The sequence below is a fragment of the Muntiacus reevesi genome, chromosome X (assembly GCF_963930625.1).
Source record: "Muntiacus reevesi chromosome X, mMunRee1.1, whole genome shotgun sequence".
In the NCBI taxonomy this organism is placed as follows: domain Eukaryota; kingdom Metazoa; phylum Chordata; class Mammalia; order Artiodactyla; family Cervidae; genus Muntiacus; species Muntiacus reevesi.
Window position 1 is genome coordinate 33,658,617 of NC_089271.1, and position 16,515 is coordinate 33,675,131.

At 36.0% G+C, this 16,515-nt stretch overlaps 1 long non-coding RNA gene across 1 annotated transcript in view; it reads left to right on the forward strand.

The window, feature by feature from the left end:
- LOC136153634 (uncharacterized) overlaps positions 1–16,189 on the forward strand; it is a 55,348-nt gene extending 39,159 nt beyond the window's left edge. The window contains exon 3 of the long non-coding RNA XR_010660418.1: positions 16,010–16,189. This is a non-coding gene — a long non-coding RNA (uncharacterized lncRNA). The remainder of the gene's footprint in view (positions 1–16,009) is intronic.
- Positions 16,190–16,515: the final 326 nt, after the last annotated feature.

The window sequence follows — 16,515 nt, forward strand, 5'->3', positions numbered from 1 at the left end:
AACAACAGACTGATTCAAAATTGGGAAAGGAGTACAACAAGGCTATATGTTGTCATGCTGTTTATTTAACTTTTATGCAGAGTACATCATGTGAAATGCCAGGCTGGGTGAATTACAAGCTGGAATCAAAATTGCCGGGAGAAATATCAACAACCTCAGGCATGAAGATGATACCATTCTAATGGAAGAAAGTGAGGAGGAACTAAAGAGTTTCTTGATGGAGGTGAAAGAGGAGAGTGAAAAAACTGGCTTGAAACTCAACATTCAAGAAACAAATATCATGGCATCCAGTCCCATCATTTCATGGTAAATATTAATTGAAGGGGAAAAAGTGGAAGCAGAGACATATTTTATTTTCTTGGGCTCCAAAATCGCTGCTGACAGTGACTGCAGGCATGAAATTAAAAGACATTTGCTCCTTGGAAGGAAAACTATGACAAACCTAGGTAGTGTATTCAAAAGCAGAATACACTCTGCTGACAAAATACACCACTCTGCTGACAAAAGTCCGTATAGTCAAAGGTATGGACTTTTCCAGTAGTCATGTACAGATATGAGAGCTGGACCATAAAGAAGGTTGAGCACTGAAGAACTGATGCTTTTGAATTATGGTGCTGGAGAAGACTCTTGAGAGTCCTTTGAACCACCAGGAGATCAAACCAGTCAATTCTAAAATAAGTCAATCCTGAATACTCATTTGAAGGACTGATGCTGAAGTTGAAGCTCCAATACTTTCACCACCTCATGTGAAGAGCCAACTCATTGGAAAAGACCCTGATGCTGGGAAAGATTGAGGGCAGGAGAATAGAGTGGCAGAGGATGACATAGTTAGATAGCATCACTGATTCAATGGACATGAATCTGAGCAAACTCTAGGAGATAGTGAAGAACAAGGAAGCCTGGCCTGGTGCATTCCATGGGGTTGCAAATGGTCAGACACAACTTAGCTACTGAACAACAACAACAAAATATCCTCTTTTGAGAAATATCTATTAATGTCCTGTTCCATTTTTAATTGGGTTATGTTTTGTTGTCGAGTTGTAGTTCTATATATATTCTGGATATCAATCCTTTATCAGATATATGATTTGTAAATATTTTCTCCCATTAGATGTTTCTTATTTACTCTGTTGATTGTTTCCTTTGATGCAAAATAGTTTTAGTTTAATATCTATTTTTGCTCGTTTATGCCTTTTGTGTCATATTCAAGAACACATTGCCAAGTCTAATGTCATAAAGCTTCCCAATGTTTTCTTCTAGTTTTATAGTTATAAGTCTTATGTTTAGTTCTGTAATCTATTTTGATTCAACTTTTATATATAGTGTAAGAAAAAGGTCCATTTTCCATTCTTGAATGTGGATATCCAGTTTACCCAGCACCGTTTGTTGAAGAGACTGTCTTTTCCCCTCAATGGGGTCTTAGCACCCTGGCTGAAGATCATTTGATAATATATGTGAAGGTTGATACTGGGATCTTTGTTCTAGCCTATTGGTTTATTTGTCTGTCTTTATGACAGTATCATGCTGCTGATTTTATTACTATAGATTTGTAATATGTCTGGAAATTAGGAAGATTAATGCCTACAAATTTGTTCTTTCTTAAAGTTGTTTGGTTATTTAGGGTCCATTGAGATTCCATAAGAATTTTAGGATATTTTTCTATTTCTGTGAAATAAATACTGTTGAGATTTGTATAGAAATTGCATTGAATAGGAAAATCACTTCAGATTTTATGGACATCTTAACAATATTAAATCTTCCAGTCCATGAACACAGAGTGTCTTTCATTTATTTGTGTCTTCTTTAATTCCTTTCAGCAGTGTTTTATAATTTTCAATGTACAAATCTTTCATATCCCTGTTTAGGTTTATTTTTAAATATTTTATTCCTTTTGATGGTATTGTAAATGAAATTGTTTTCTTTATTTCCTTTTCAAATTATTATTTATAGTATATAGAAGTGAAACTCAGTTGTTTGTGTTGATTTTGTATCTTGCTACTTTGCTGAATTCATTTATTCTAAGTTTTTTTGTGGAATCTCAAGGGCTTTATACATAAAAGACCATGTCATCAGCAAATAGTAGATATACTGAGTCTGAAATGTCTAATTGTCTGGGGTCCTGATACCATAGCATTGGCTGTAAAAATTTATCGATCAATTGATAGTTGTTTTTTTTCTATTGCTCTATCCAGGGAAATAAGTACTTTGAGATTTAATTTCAGTGACTCAGAAGAACTGACATCAGATTGTATCCAAATAGAAATGATGTGTCATTTCTATTTACTGATTCTAATTACTGACATTTCTATTTACTGATGTTTTTGCATCAATAAATAGAAGTGAAGTTCAAGTTCTGTATCCCCAAGGATTATTTTTTACAGCACTCTGTGTAGAAAAACATTGCATAGTATGAAAGAAAATGTCATCACTGCTTCAGAAAGATATTTTTTAAGACTTTATAAATGAGACTAATGTTTAGCCAAGAGCAGTATCATCTCACATTTAAGAAAAAAATGTTTTGTCGATAGCATTCTTTTAATCCTCACAACACAGTCATATAAATGGCCATTGTCACTCCCCTTTACTAAATTAAAGTATGTTAAATTTTTAAGTATTCATTTGAGCTTATTTTATATTTCCTAGACTTTTCTACTTATAGAATAGTTACAAACATTCCTAGCTTGTGAGTCTTTTTGAAAGTTCCACCAGTAGAAAACGGAGTCACTGTTTTCATGTAAATTTTAGGAAACTGGTATAATCTATCCAGAAAACAATCTACTGACTACAAAAATAAATATGTAAGCAACGATTTGCAGATTATGAGCCAACCATCCATTGAATTCCACAAGCAGTCAACAAAGAAACACCTGCCTGAGAAGCACAGCAGGAAAATAGGCAGCAGGTGCCACACCCCTGGTATTTGCTTAGAGTAAAACAATCTGGCTCCATTGAGGCAGAAAGAGGGTGTTTTTTCTTGAAGGTGTTATTTTTCTGTTCTCTAGAAATGCAGAATTATATCTACAGTTTATTTATAAATGGATTAAGAATATCTCTACATTTCTTAACTGACACATTTTGAATACCTATCAGTCTTTCAAATTTACTAAAATTGCTGCTTATCTACTTACTGGCTGACTGATTACTTGTGAAACTTTATTTTCAGTCATTTAAGCTTTCAGTTTATCTTGGAAAATCAAAATAAAAAGAAGGCAATATTTACAGGACAATAGGATTTGAATTCAAAATATTTCTTATCTGCAAAGTAGGGTTGCTGTGATTATTAAACACATATGGCTCAAGATATAATTGCTGAATGTATGAAAGTGAAAGTGGCTCAGTGGTGTCCGACTCTTTGTAACCCCATGGACAATAGGCTGCCAGATTCCTCTGTCCATGGAATTCTCCAGGCAATTCTACTGGAGTAGGTAGCCGTCCCCTTCTCCAGGGGATCTTCCAAACCCTGGAGTAGGTAGCCATTCCCTTCTCCAGGGGATCTTTCCAACCCAGCGATCGAACCCAGGTTTTCTGCATTGCAGGCAGATTCTTTACCAACTTTCTATTTCTATGCACTGGACTACTAGGGATGCCTAGGAAAGCCCACCAGGAAAGCCCAAGAATACCCGAGTAGGTAGCCTATCCCTTCTCCAAAGGATCTTCCCAACCCAGGAATCAAACCAAATCAATCAAATCCTGCATGGCAGGCAGATTCTTTACCAGCTGAGCTACCAGGGAAGCCCTAGCAAGTATATGCATATGCTGAAAGTATGTTAGGTGCTATTTTATGCTAAAAGTACTTTAGGAATACCAAGATATAATATTCTATTTGAAGTGTACCTTAAGGATCACCTATCACAATCCCTTATTTAGCTGGTGAGGGAATTGAGTAAATTGTTGGCGATTATGAAATTACTGGTGGCAGAATTAAAGTTTGTATCTAGATTTCCTAATGTTCAAATTTTCATAGACATTTTTTAATTCATAAAGATAGTTTTTATTGCATAAAAAAGGAAAAGAAATTGTTGAAAGCAGTCCCTGACTACTCATGGCAATTTATTAGTTGTAATATTATTTTCATGAATAAAGAATCCGTTAAATAAACATTACAGTAACTCTGAGTGTTAGTTTTAGCATGGGATAAAATGACCAGATGTTTCATTTCAATGTAAAAATACTATACTTGCTTATTTTAAGACTTTTCAGAATCGAAAAGAAAGTACTTTCTTCTGATTTAGGAGGGAAAACCACAGCAAAAGTGCAACTGTTGAGAGTGGGCAGGACTGTGCTGGGATAAGATTGATATTACAATGTCACAGAATTTTATCTTGTAACAAACAGAGGGTTGATCCATCCTGATTTTTCCGTTGAAAAAGTAAATCCAAACAATAAAATAAAAGAAAGTATTTCATATTATTTTGAAAAGTAATGATTTTTGTATTGCTTTATCAAGTATATATACTTGCTTATATTGATTACAAATTCAAAGCATACGTGTATGTGTGTATTTCACTTTGCCTTATTTAAATCATAGACTGGTACTGGTTGTTCCAGTACCATCTTTAAACTAGGTGTCATTCACTTTACTGAGAATATTACACATGCTAAGCTAATTTACCTTTAGAGTTATCCAATGGGATATGTATCATCTTCACTTTTGGTTGAAGAAGTTGAGGCTCATAGTAGTTAAGATGTTTATTGATACTATGGAATCAAAGTTTCATTCTCTTTTTGAAAATATTGGGTTGTAATTCTGTGAGGTCAGTGTGCCTCATTTAGGCCACAGGATCGTCTAGCAGAAGCCTCACACTCACTCACTCCCACAGGGAGGGTCGTGGATCAGAGAAGAATGAAGGTTGATGTTCAGCCAGTAAGAACTAATTGAGCTAAAATGACTGAGTTTTTTGTTTAATTTTTTGGCTACACCCCAAAGCTTGTGGGATATGAGATCTTACTTCCCCAAGCAGGGGTTGAATTTGCACCCCTTGCATTGGAAGGCAGAGTCAGCCACTGAACCATGACAGGCTGAGTTCATTTACCTTTAGAGTTGCCCAATGGGATATGTATCATCTTCAGTTTTTGTTGAAGTCCACTGGGGAAGTCCCCTCAAATGACTGTTAACATTTGGAAAGATTTCTCTCCTACATGCCTTGCTCCAGCCTGCCTGACATCATTTTACCTAGGAATTCACAGATTTCTCCACAAACCAGTAAGGCAGAAAGCATAGATTTCTGCCCTATATCGCAAAAGGTTCCTGTATCCTGCTGAGGGCTTTGCCCAACAGCAAAGAAGTGAGGGTGGGGAATTGGCTATCACCTGCTTTCTCATTCCATTGGTCAAACCTACCTGGAAGCCCCAAGAACAAGGGAGTATGTGATATGCACCTTGTAGAGGTCAGCATCCTGGGGCACAGAACCAAGCAGAGGAAGAGGTGAGATTGGATATGGGGCAGATGGAGTATAACCAGCATGGCCCTGGAATGGAAGATCATTACAGGAATTAAAATGAACTCTAAAGAGATACATAAATCTGTAGTTCTAGCACAGCTGAGTTTATGACCCAATGTTCATGTCTGGTATAGCAATCCTAAATTAAGAGAAGGAAAGCAGAGGATTTGAGTTTCAACTTTTTCAAGGGCTAGTAGGTTTATGTTGTAATTGTTTTCTCTTCTGATCTAAAGGTCTCTGTATTAACCCTTATGGTGTCTATGTAGATGCAGGGCCTTGAATTTTGCTGGGCCCTGAATTTGTCTGTCATTCTCCAACTGTTGCAAAATGTCAATACTCACTTCACATTTACTAACAGTCACATTGTTGAAGTGTGAACATCTGCTGAGGAGAAGGATTTATGACAACAATCTTTGGAGTTAGACAGTGGGACTAATGGCTTTCCAGAACTCTGGGATGCTGAGTCATGGGTATTCTTTAGGGCGACCTCTTTAGGCAGACCTTAGTTTCTCTTGCTGAATAAGTAATGTGAACATGCTCTTGTTCAGTTATGTTCAAGGGACAAAATATCTAGTATTTATAACCACTTTTTAAATAGAAATACATAGACTCTTACATTAAGTCTTCTAGGAAGATGATGTAAGTGTGATTATAAAAGAGCAGTAATATAAAAGCCTGAGTATAAAAAAGCCAGAATTTGAGGGTTTTTAAACCCTGACAGGAATTTACTTGCATGAGAGTATCATAGAAAGCTGTATGTGATGGAAGAAAGTTGAATTCAGTGAAAAGCCATGTAAATGAGCCTTAAATGAGCTCTGTGTTACCTATGCCATCACTGTACTTCTGTTAAGTTCTACATAGTTGTCTAATTAATTTGGAAATTATGTTATCTTCATGCTTTAGTTTTCTAGGGCTGCTGTAACAAAATCCACAAACTGAGTGGCTGAAATGACAGAAATATATTTTCTCACAATTCTGGAGGCTAGCTCATGGTGTCAGTGGATTTGTTTATTCTGAGCCCTCACTCCTTGGTTTGCAGATGGACACCTTCTTCCTGTGAATTCACATCGTTATCCCTCCATCTGTGTTGTTTGTGTCCTAATCTCTTCTTATAAGGACATTGGTCATATTGGATCAGAACCTGCCCTAATGGCCTCACTTAATCACCTTTTTAAAGACCTTATCTCCAAACACAATCACATTCTGAGTTACTGGAGGGTTAAGGCTTCAACATATAATTTTGGAGGAGGGAGACACAATTGAATCCATAACTCTCCGTGAGATTCATTATCACTTTTCTATAATACTCTTAATAAGCTGTATCCAGTATGTACTGCATAGTTACATAGCAACAGTATGGCACATTTTATCCTACGCAATGCCTATTCAATATCCATTCATCTCTTACTTTTCTTCAGACTACTGAGATATTCCTTCACATATCAACCTGTTTATGAAATCATTGGTACCAAGAGGTAAGCCTGCATCAACTTAGTTCAGTCAACATACTCCATCCTATTTGGCCACAGCCACTGGTGCAGATGGAAACCAGGTCTAAGATGATGCTGCAGAAGGAGACAGATGAAAACGATCAGGGCTCTTGAAGAACACATTGATCTACTGAGTCAAACCATCCTTGAAATTCATTCCGCATCAGGACCTTCCAGCTTGTAAACCAATACGTTTCCTTTACAGTTTGAGCCATATTTAGCTCATCTTTTTTGATACAAGGCAGTGATGCTTTGTGCTTTCTGATCTTACAGAGATACTAAGTCACTTCAGTTGTGTCCAACTCTGTGCGACCCCATAGATGGCAGTCCACCAGGCAGGCTCCCCTGTCCCTGGGATTCTCCAGGCAAGAACACTGGAGTGGGTTGCCATTTCCTTCTCCCTTACAGAGATGACCTCCTGTCAAATCAACAAGTATTTATTGTTCATCTGCTGTATGTGTGCCAGTCACTCTGTTAGGTATAGGGGAGAAAATGTTATACAAATTAGATAACCTTTGCTTTCTTGAGACACAAACTTTCATTAAATAATCACACAAATAAATGTATAATTGTAACTTTGAATAGCATAATAAAAGAAATATTTGCTGTTGTTGCTAAGTCGTGTCTGACCCCATGGACTGTAGGTCACTAGGCTCCTCTGTCCATGGAATTTCTCAGGCAAGAATATTGGAGTGGGTTGCCATTTCCTACTCCAGGGAATCATCCCAAACCAGGAATCAAACCTGCATCTCTTTCATTGGCAGGAGGATTCTTTACCCCTGCGCCATCAGGGTAGCCCATAAAAGAACTATGCTCAAGGTTATAAAAGACTAGAAAAGGAGGAGCTGACCTAGCACTCATTCTAGTCTAAGTTTCCCTAAGAAAGGGCTATTTACCCTGGAATTTGGAAGAAGAGTACCAGTTAACTAGGTGACCGAAAGAAACATCTGTGACCAAGTTTTGAATCTCAAAGAAAGAAGGTGCAGCATTTAAGAAACTAAATGAATGCCAGGTGTGGTTCACATAGATTAAGTGGGGAGAGGCTAAGGCATGCATTCTTTTTAAAACAATACTTGTTGCCGGAGCTGAGGTCTGGAGCTTCCCTCAGGCTATTTATAAACAAATTGGTGGTTCAGTCGCTAAATCAGGTCGGACTCTTGCAACCCCGTTGACTGTAGCCTGCCAGGCTCCTATGTCCATGCAACTCTCTAGGCAAGAATATTGGAGTAAGTTCCCATTTCCTTTTCCAGGGGATCTTTCCGACCCAGGAATCAAACCTGGGTGTCCTGCCTTGCAGGCAGATTCTTTACTGACTGAGCTACTAGCTTTACTCCTGATAAACAAATTAGCTGCCATTATTTCATCCTGTTCCTTATCTCATTGGTGAGACAGTAGAAACTCATTATAAATTTCATGCTGAAACCATTCCGGACATTTCTTTCTCCACTTTACCTGTAAAATTAGGAATATTCAAGATATATAAGGATTGGTGCATCATTTTAGTGTGTGCATGCATGTCTGTATGTGTGTATTTATGAATGTGCATGTATTTATGAATGTCTGTGTGTCTATATGTGCATATTTATTAAAATGTGTGTGTGATATGTGTATATATTTATGAATGTGTGTGTGCGTGTAGCAAAGTGACTAAGTAGAGGCTTCGCTTTTGTCCATGTTGTGGGGCCAGGCCTAGACAAATATATATACCTTCAGAATCCATTATTATAAAGGGATTCTCCACCAAGATTGTCAAAAGGTTAGCTTAGGATAAATGGAACATTTACCAAATTCTTCAAAGTTTGTTGCAAACATCAGCATCAGCCCTTTTAGACCTATTTTTCTGCCAAGAGTCAAGTTCCAAGAGCAGAGAGAAATTATGGTTTGGACAAAAAACAACAAACTCTGAACTGACCCTTTGAGTACCAGACACTTTATTTTTAAAATATTTCTTCTCTCAAAGAAATCAATTTATAGACTTATTCTTCTGTATTAGAAAATATTGGAAATATTTGCCTCCAGGTTCATTATGCAGGAGGATGTCAACAGCACAGTGTGATGAATATAGCAGAAGATTCAGGAAAAAGAACTGTTTGAGTAGACAATATTAGACAGCACCTTTACAGATAGCTACAAATCACAAATTTAATAACACAGTGGACATGCTTGATAAAATATTTTCAGTTATTTTATGCTATGAAGTGGAAGGAAATATAAGAAGTCATGCTTTCTCTTAAGTATGTTATGTCTGTGAGTCATATAATACAACTATGATTGCAGTTATGCAGCTACAAGGTGAGAAATGTCAAGAAATTCTGGCAACCGCCAGCAATCAAGAAGAAGTATAGAAAGAGTCCTCCTCTAGAGACTTCAGAGAAAGCACAGCCCTGCTGACACCTTGATTTTGAACTTCAAGCATTAAGAGCTGTTGTTTTAAGCCACCCAATTTATCACACTTTGTTATGGCAGCTCTGGTAAACTAGCACAAGGCCCTATTGTGAAGTTCATGGAACATCACGTTTATAATTGATTCATTATACTGTCGACCAGTATCTCAAAAGGATTCTTAAGTCTCCTTTGAGATGTTGGAAGATGATGTTCTGTGAAAATGGATTCTGATGGACCAATAAGTTTAGGAAATATTTCATATCTTGGGCTTTCCTGGTGGCTCAGATGGTAAAGAACCTGCCTGCAATGCAAGAGAAGCGATTCAATCCCTGGGTCAGGGAGATCGCCTGGAGATGGAAATGGCAACCCACTCCAGAATTCCTGCCTGGAGATTTCCATAGACAGAGGAGCCTGATGGGCTACAGTCCATGGGGCCGCAAAGAATTGGACATGACTGAGTGACTAACACTTTCCCTTTTCATATCTTAGTTCTAACTTAAAAATTCACAGTAAGTTTTGGGGGTATCCAAGATTATGATAAGTAGAGAAATGGACTTTACTCTGTTTACCCTGAATTTCTCAAGTGTATTTGATCAAAGATTCCTCTTTTCATCAAACAGCATGTGACATGTCCACAGACAAATGTGTTCTGTGAGTCTTGGGTCAGATATGCTAATGAAAGGAAGGACAGGTCCTTGAAGGAGTGTTATGATCAAAGTTATATTTAGGAAAAAGATTCTGTAGATACAAAGGTGAGGAGAGGAGCTGGAGGCAGGAAGGGTAGATCTGAGTAGAGAGGAGGGTGGTAAAGAGAGAAAGATTAATGCTAAAGGGAAAACCAAGGGAGAAGGCACAAGAAGTAGAGACGGTAGACAGCTTTCTCCTATTTACAAAATATTAACTACAGAATTAAATATATCCTTTTACATGTGGAATTCCTTTTGTCAAATTTTGGATTAGTGTTCTGTATAGTATGGTAGGGACTTCCCTGGTGGCTCAGACGGTAAAGAGTCTGCCTGCAATGCAGGAGACGTGGGTTCGATCCCTGGGTTGGGAAGATCCCCTGGAGCCCCGCAATGCAGGAGACCTGGGTTCAATCCCTGGGTTGGGAAGATCCCCTGGAGAAGGGGATGGTAACCCACTCCAGTACTCTCGCCTGCAGAATTCCATGGACAGAGGAGCCTGGCCAGCTACAGTCCATGGGGTTGCAAAGAGTCTGACACGACTGAGCGACTAATACATATACATACACAGACACAGACACACATAATGCTGTAGGAGTTTCCTTATTAATTTCCTTTCTTTGGTTTATTTTACTTGAATATATATTATATATATATATATATATATATATATATATATATATATATATATTTTTAACCTGAGTGTGGTATTGCTGATTACACATGCTCAAGAATTTAACCAATGACTTAGTCCCTGAAAGAAGCAGATGAAAGGCATGAAGGAGAAGAGGTACTATCAAAGTATTCTTAAATTCCTTAAAACTCATTTCTGACCATGGCTAAGGAGTAATAAACCTCTAAGCAATCCCCTCACACCAACCTCCACCTCCAACCCCCCAAAGTGATCTGTGACTGCTTTACTTCTTACCCTCAGGAGAGGCCAGGGAAAAGTTTCCTTCTCATCCAGTTTCTGAAAGGCTTATATGTACAATGGATCTTCAATGGCAGAATTAAGACTAAATTTCTATTAAGAGGCCAGAGAGGAGAAAAATGCCACATATGGTTGGAAATGTCCCATTTTCCAATGAAAGGTGACATTCCTTTCTAGGTTAGGTTTAATGTCAGTAAATTAGCTTGAAAGGTTTATGTACAAATCTGTTATAAACTCCTTCCTACTATATCTCTTAAAAATCTATCTAAAATTAGTACCAGAACATCCTAAGCTTCAATGGCAGGTAATGCTCCAGGGCTTTTGTTACCACTACACCTTGGCCTACTGCTCACTCTGGCTTGAGTGCTGTAGATTTGTTCTATTCCTACTTGAGGGTAAATCTGAATAAGAAATGGAAGTTGCATTTTGAATTGAGGTAACATTTAGGAATGATTTAAGAAACTTGATTAATGAGAACACAGACTTTAAAGATTCAGGCATTAGAAGGCTTGTTTTTTTACCATTTTCATATTTGAAACAGGTTCTAAATAATGTTCTATCAAACTGTTATAAAGCATTTATAAATGGCAATGCATAGAATTATTTACATGTCTCTTGATCGTGATAAAACACTTCTTATAATAAATTATTATGGAAAAGGCAATGCTATTAATCATTCATTAAATGTTAATAACATTTATCAATGTTTATTTCCTTTAAAGTGACAAGAAAAATAGGTATTTCATATTGAAAAATATCAACTGAAGTAAAGATTTTATTTTTTCCAGATATGACTCTAGACTGAAACAGATTTCTGCCTTTTAAAAATTCTGGTTATCGATATTAATGTAGATGAAAAGAATATGTTTGCATTTTTATAAGACACCCAGTCTCTACAGTAAATAAGAACTGTGTGAGAATATAAGGAAACAAATTAAAATTGGATTGTGCAGTATAATTTTAGAACATTATTTGTGTCCCTCAGTAAGGAAAGTGTCTCTAAATATTCATGTTCTTATTTAGTATATTTATGCCATCTTCTGGTGATGATCAGTTAAGTTGGAAATATTCAAATTAATAAGTCCTGATAGCATCAAAATAATTTGATATTTCCAAACATTCTTTAGATTGTATTGTTGTTGTTCAGTTGCTAAGTTGTATCCGACTCTTTGCGAACCCATGAACTACAGCATGCCAGGCTTCCCTGTCCTTCACTATCTCCCCGAGTTTGCTCAAACTCACATCCACCGACTCAGTGATGCCATCCAACCATCTCATCCTCTGTTGCCCCCTTCTCTTGCCCTCAATCTTTTCCAGAATCAGGGTGTTTTCCAATGAGTCCACTCTTTGCATCAGGTGGCCAAAGGGAGTCCTGCAAAACTGAAAAGGAGTCACAATAGTGGTTCTCCTTAGTAAATGGATTTAAAATAATTTGACATAATTACAGTAATTTGACCATTCTTTTAGTCTGCTAGTCCTAATACACCAGAATGGCTGGCAAATAAAATCAGGACTTTGATTTTTGAGGGGATGGAGAATACTGTGTTATGAAACCATACCTGATATGGTAGGTGTGAATCTATTGTACATTTTCGAGTATGACAAAGTTTCAAGTTTGACAAAGTCAGGTAAAGTTTTCCTGCAGTCTTCTTTCAGAAAGTGGGCTTTTCTTGTGTTAATGCTTGGGAAGAGTTAAATCTCTAGATAAGAAAGTAGAACCCAGAAGCAAAGTCAAATTTGGGCCAGAAAAGAACCTCATTTTGGACTTTGCTTTGTTGAATTTAGACCTCCAAAAGTCTAGAATCATGTATAAACTCTTTTTCATGAAAGACATGAGAGATTTTGCTTCATGAACAAGCTATGACAAATTGAAGCCATTATATTAACCTTTAATAAAGACAACAATGCTGTAAGATATTCAGAGATGAGTAGTGTGGCTCTTAGGGAGTTTCTGTTTGTCTCCCTTCCAATCTCCATTTCCACCCCTGGCCGATATGGTAGTCTCTATAAGTATCTAGCGGGGCTTCCCAGGTGATGCAAGTGGTAAAGAACCCGGCTGCCAGTGCAGGAGATATAAGAGATGTAAGAGACATGAATTTGATCCCTGACTTGGGAAGATCCCCTGGAGGAGGGCATGGCAACCCACTCCAGTATTCTTGCCTGGAGAATTCCATGGACATAGGAGCCTGGGGGGCTACTACAGCCTATAGGGTCACAAAGAGTCGGACCCGACTGAAGCGACTTAGCATACACACATGCATAGTAACTAGCAAGAAACACAAAGAGAAAATAAATTTCAGGAAGTATTTTGGAGCTTTGATATACAGTGATGATTGTCCTCTAAGAAATTCTTACTTTAGTATTATTGGAAGTTTCATTTTAACAAGAAGATCAAAGTTTTCTTCCCTAACCTAATTGTTTTTTTCCTAAGAATTGCAGACATGGCTGGAAAAATAAGTTGGAAGTATGGAGAGGTGAAGTGGGATTTATAATACATTAATTCTGGATTAACAAAACTGTAAATTTAGTTCCTTGAATAGAAATCTGTGAATTGGAAAAGCTATTATTTGAAATGGGCTTCCCTGATATCTCAGTTGGCAAAGAATTTGCCTGCTTTCAGATGGGCACAGAACCAATTGATTGGTGAAATATGCATGGAATTTTGATGTATCTGTAAGCATAAGGTCTGCATGCTTCCAATTAGATGTAATAGTCCTCAATTCTTGGTTTAACATTATTTAACTAATTTTGTCATAAGTTTTAAGATGCATATATTTGCTGATATGTCGGTAAAAACATACAAAATAATATGTTTTTATTATGACAGATTTAGCTATTATTATTGAATGCTTACTAATTTCTACTCAGTACACTAGGTACTTTAATACATTATTGCATTTCATTCTAAAAACAATCCTATTATCAATTATTATACCTACTGCAGGCATAAGTTACATAGCTTTGTCAGAATAAGGATCTATTGGTTCTATAGATATGACCATAGATTTTTTGATGGTAACCAAAGTGATCAAAGAATACATATTTGACAACTGTCATGCAATTAGCAAATATCCTGGCCTATTAGTAGATAGTTTTTTTTAAATCAGTAGGCATAATGGAATATTTTCATATTGTATTATGAAAAAATCTTCCAGAAAATATGAATGCTCTGTGTTAGAAAAAAAGAACAATAATATACAATGAACATACTAAAACACCAAAGTAATCCCATTTTAATGTATCAGAATAGTATTTCATAATGCCATGGCTTATACCAGTCACTGTTCTCATTTTATATTTGGAGGTATACCTTCTAAATATTAATATATAGATGAATAAATATATATTAATAGCTACATGTAATATGTACAGATTTTAATTAGGGCCACATTAGTTGTATCATAAAACTTGGTATAGCTCTAATAAAAATATGTAACTAAAACTTTAAAAAAGTTAATATATGGTTTATTTTTGATGTATGCTGAGAAATTGCTTGAACCACAATTTCTAGTGGTCATTTTTATTCCACCATGTTAATTAAGAGATCTGTTTTTGAATATCTAATTTATTTTCTGATATTTAATTTATTAAACCTGAATTTGTAAAGCTTATCTTCACAATAAATCTGAAATCTCATATCTATATGGCACTACATATATATAAGGTATATATGTTTACTATGTAAAATGTGATGATTGAATTGCAATATCTTTCATTAAGTAGGATGGCATAATTTTATTTGAAATAGAAATGTGATCAACAGTTCATATATGTGTTGTTGACTAATCCTTTTTTCTATCTCTTTTAAGTAATATAATTAGACAATTTATATTTAATACAATTACTGAAATGTTAAGGCTTAAGACTGACATTTTCTTTCTTGTTTTCTGTTTGTTTCTTTCTGTTTTCATTAGCTTCGCTTGCTTGCCTTCCTCTTGTATGCTTGAACATTTTTAGAACTCTATTTTCCCTAGTCTATAGTGTTTTGAGTCTTTCTCTTTTTACAGCTTTCTGTTGTAGTTACTCTATGTATAACATTATATAGAAATAACATCAGCCTATTGGTGCTGACGTTTACCAGTTAGAGTCAGATATAGAAATGTTGCCTCTCTCTGAACATTTTTTTACTCACATCTTGTATAATGTATGCATTTCCATTATATGCTGAGTACCATAAAAGATAGTCATAATTTTTGCTATGGCCCCCACACATAATTTAGAAACTCAAGAAAAGAGGTAAAATCTATTATATTTACCCATGCCTTATCTCTTTTGTTTGTTACTTCTTCTTCCTTCCTGATGTTCCAGATTCTTTTTTTAAAATTCCCTTTATTTTTAGAGAGCTTTCTTTAGCCATTCCTTTAGGATAGGTGTGCTAGCAAAATTTTCTCTTGATTTTCTTTCATCAGAGAATGTCTTTATTTCCCTTTCCTTCCTGAAGGATGTTGTCATGGGATAATGAATTTTGAGTTGGCAATTCTTTTCTTTCTATGCCTGAAAGATGTTGTGCCACTTCTTTCTGGCCTCTACCATTTATGAGGAAAAGTATGCTGTGAGTTAAATTGTTTTCCCCTATAAGTAACATATCATTTCTCTCTGACAGTTTTCTAGAATATTTCATTGAATTTGGGTTTCAAAAGTTTGACGCTGATGTTTGTTGACTAATCTTTATGGTAGAATGATCATGGCTTTCAGGTTAAAGATGTTCTTAGAACTTCAGTCTGTTAAGTTAGAGAAGAAGAGAAAAGTTGAAACGAAATTACCACCTATCATAAACCAACTCAAACAACATGTAATTCTTTCTTAGTCCTTTGATCCATAGCTAAACATACTTATACTGATTCAGAATACTTTCTGAATGATGACAAACATACTTAGGTACTGGTAAGTTTGTTTAGTTTCTTATTTTCATATAAAGTTAGTCCTTCCGTATTTTGAGCACTTTTTTTTTTGACAGATTAGATATGTGAGAGACATAAAAACCAGAAGTCAGTATCAACCATCTGTTATATGGTAATAATTTTAATGTATTCAGTGATGGCTGATTTAATCATTTTTAAATTTGGTTTCTTGATTTAGGAAGAAGCTTCATTACTGACAGAGATATATTGTCATGAGAAAAGAATAGAAAAGGTGATATTCTTCTTGCGAATGCCTTCTCATATACCTGATGTGTGACAAGGTTTACCGCAGACCACTAAAGTCAGTTTTAAGAAGGACTGTTAAAGCCAGATAAAGAAGTCAAAATTGACAACTCATAGCCAATGGTATGTTGACTCCAGATCCTACTTTTCTGGTTCTGTGAAATGTATTGAAAAGTGAGTTAACAGTCAAGCCCAGATATGGGGTACACTGTGTGCTAGTAGCCAAAGCCAATTAATACAATAAATTACTTAACTTTCAGATGATTCTATGGTCAGTAATTAAAACTGAGATTAAATGATAATTTTCCAGGCATTTTATTAGTAGTAAAAATGGCAAGTGAAAAGCAGGATAAATGGTTATTTTAAGAGGAGAGAAATCAAATTGAGTAGTTGAGATGAGGCTAAATTATGAAAGGTCTTAAAAACTGGATGGAGAAATCT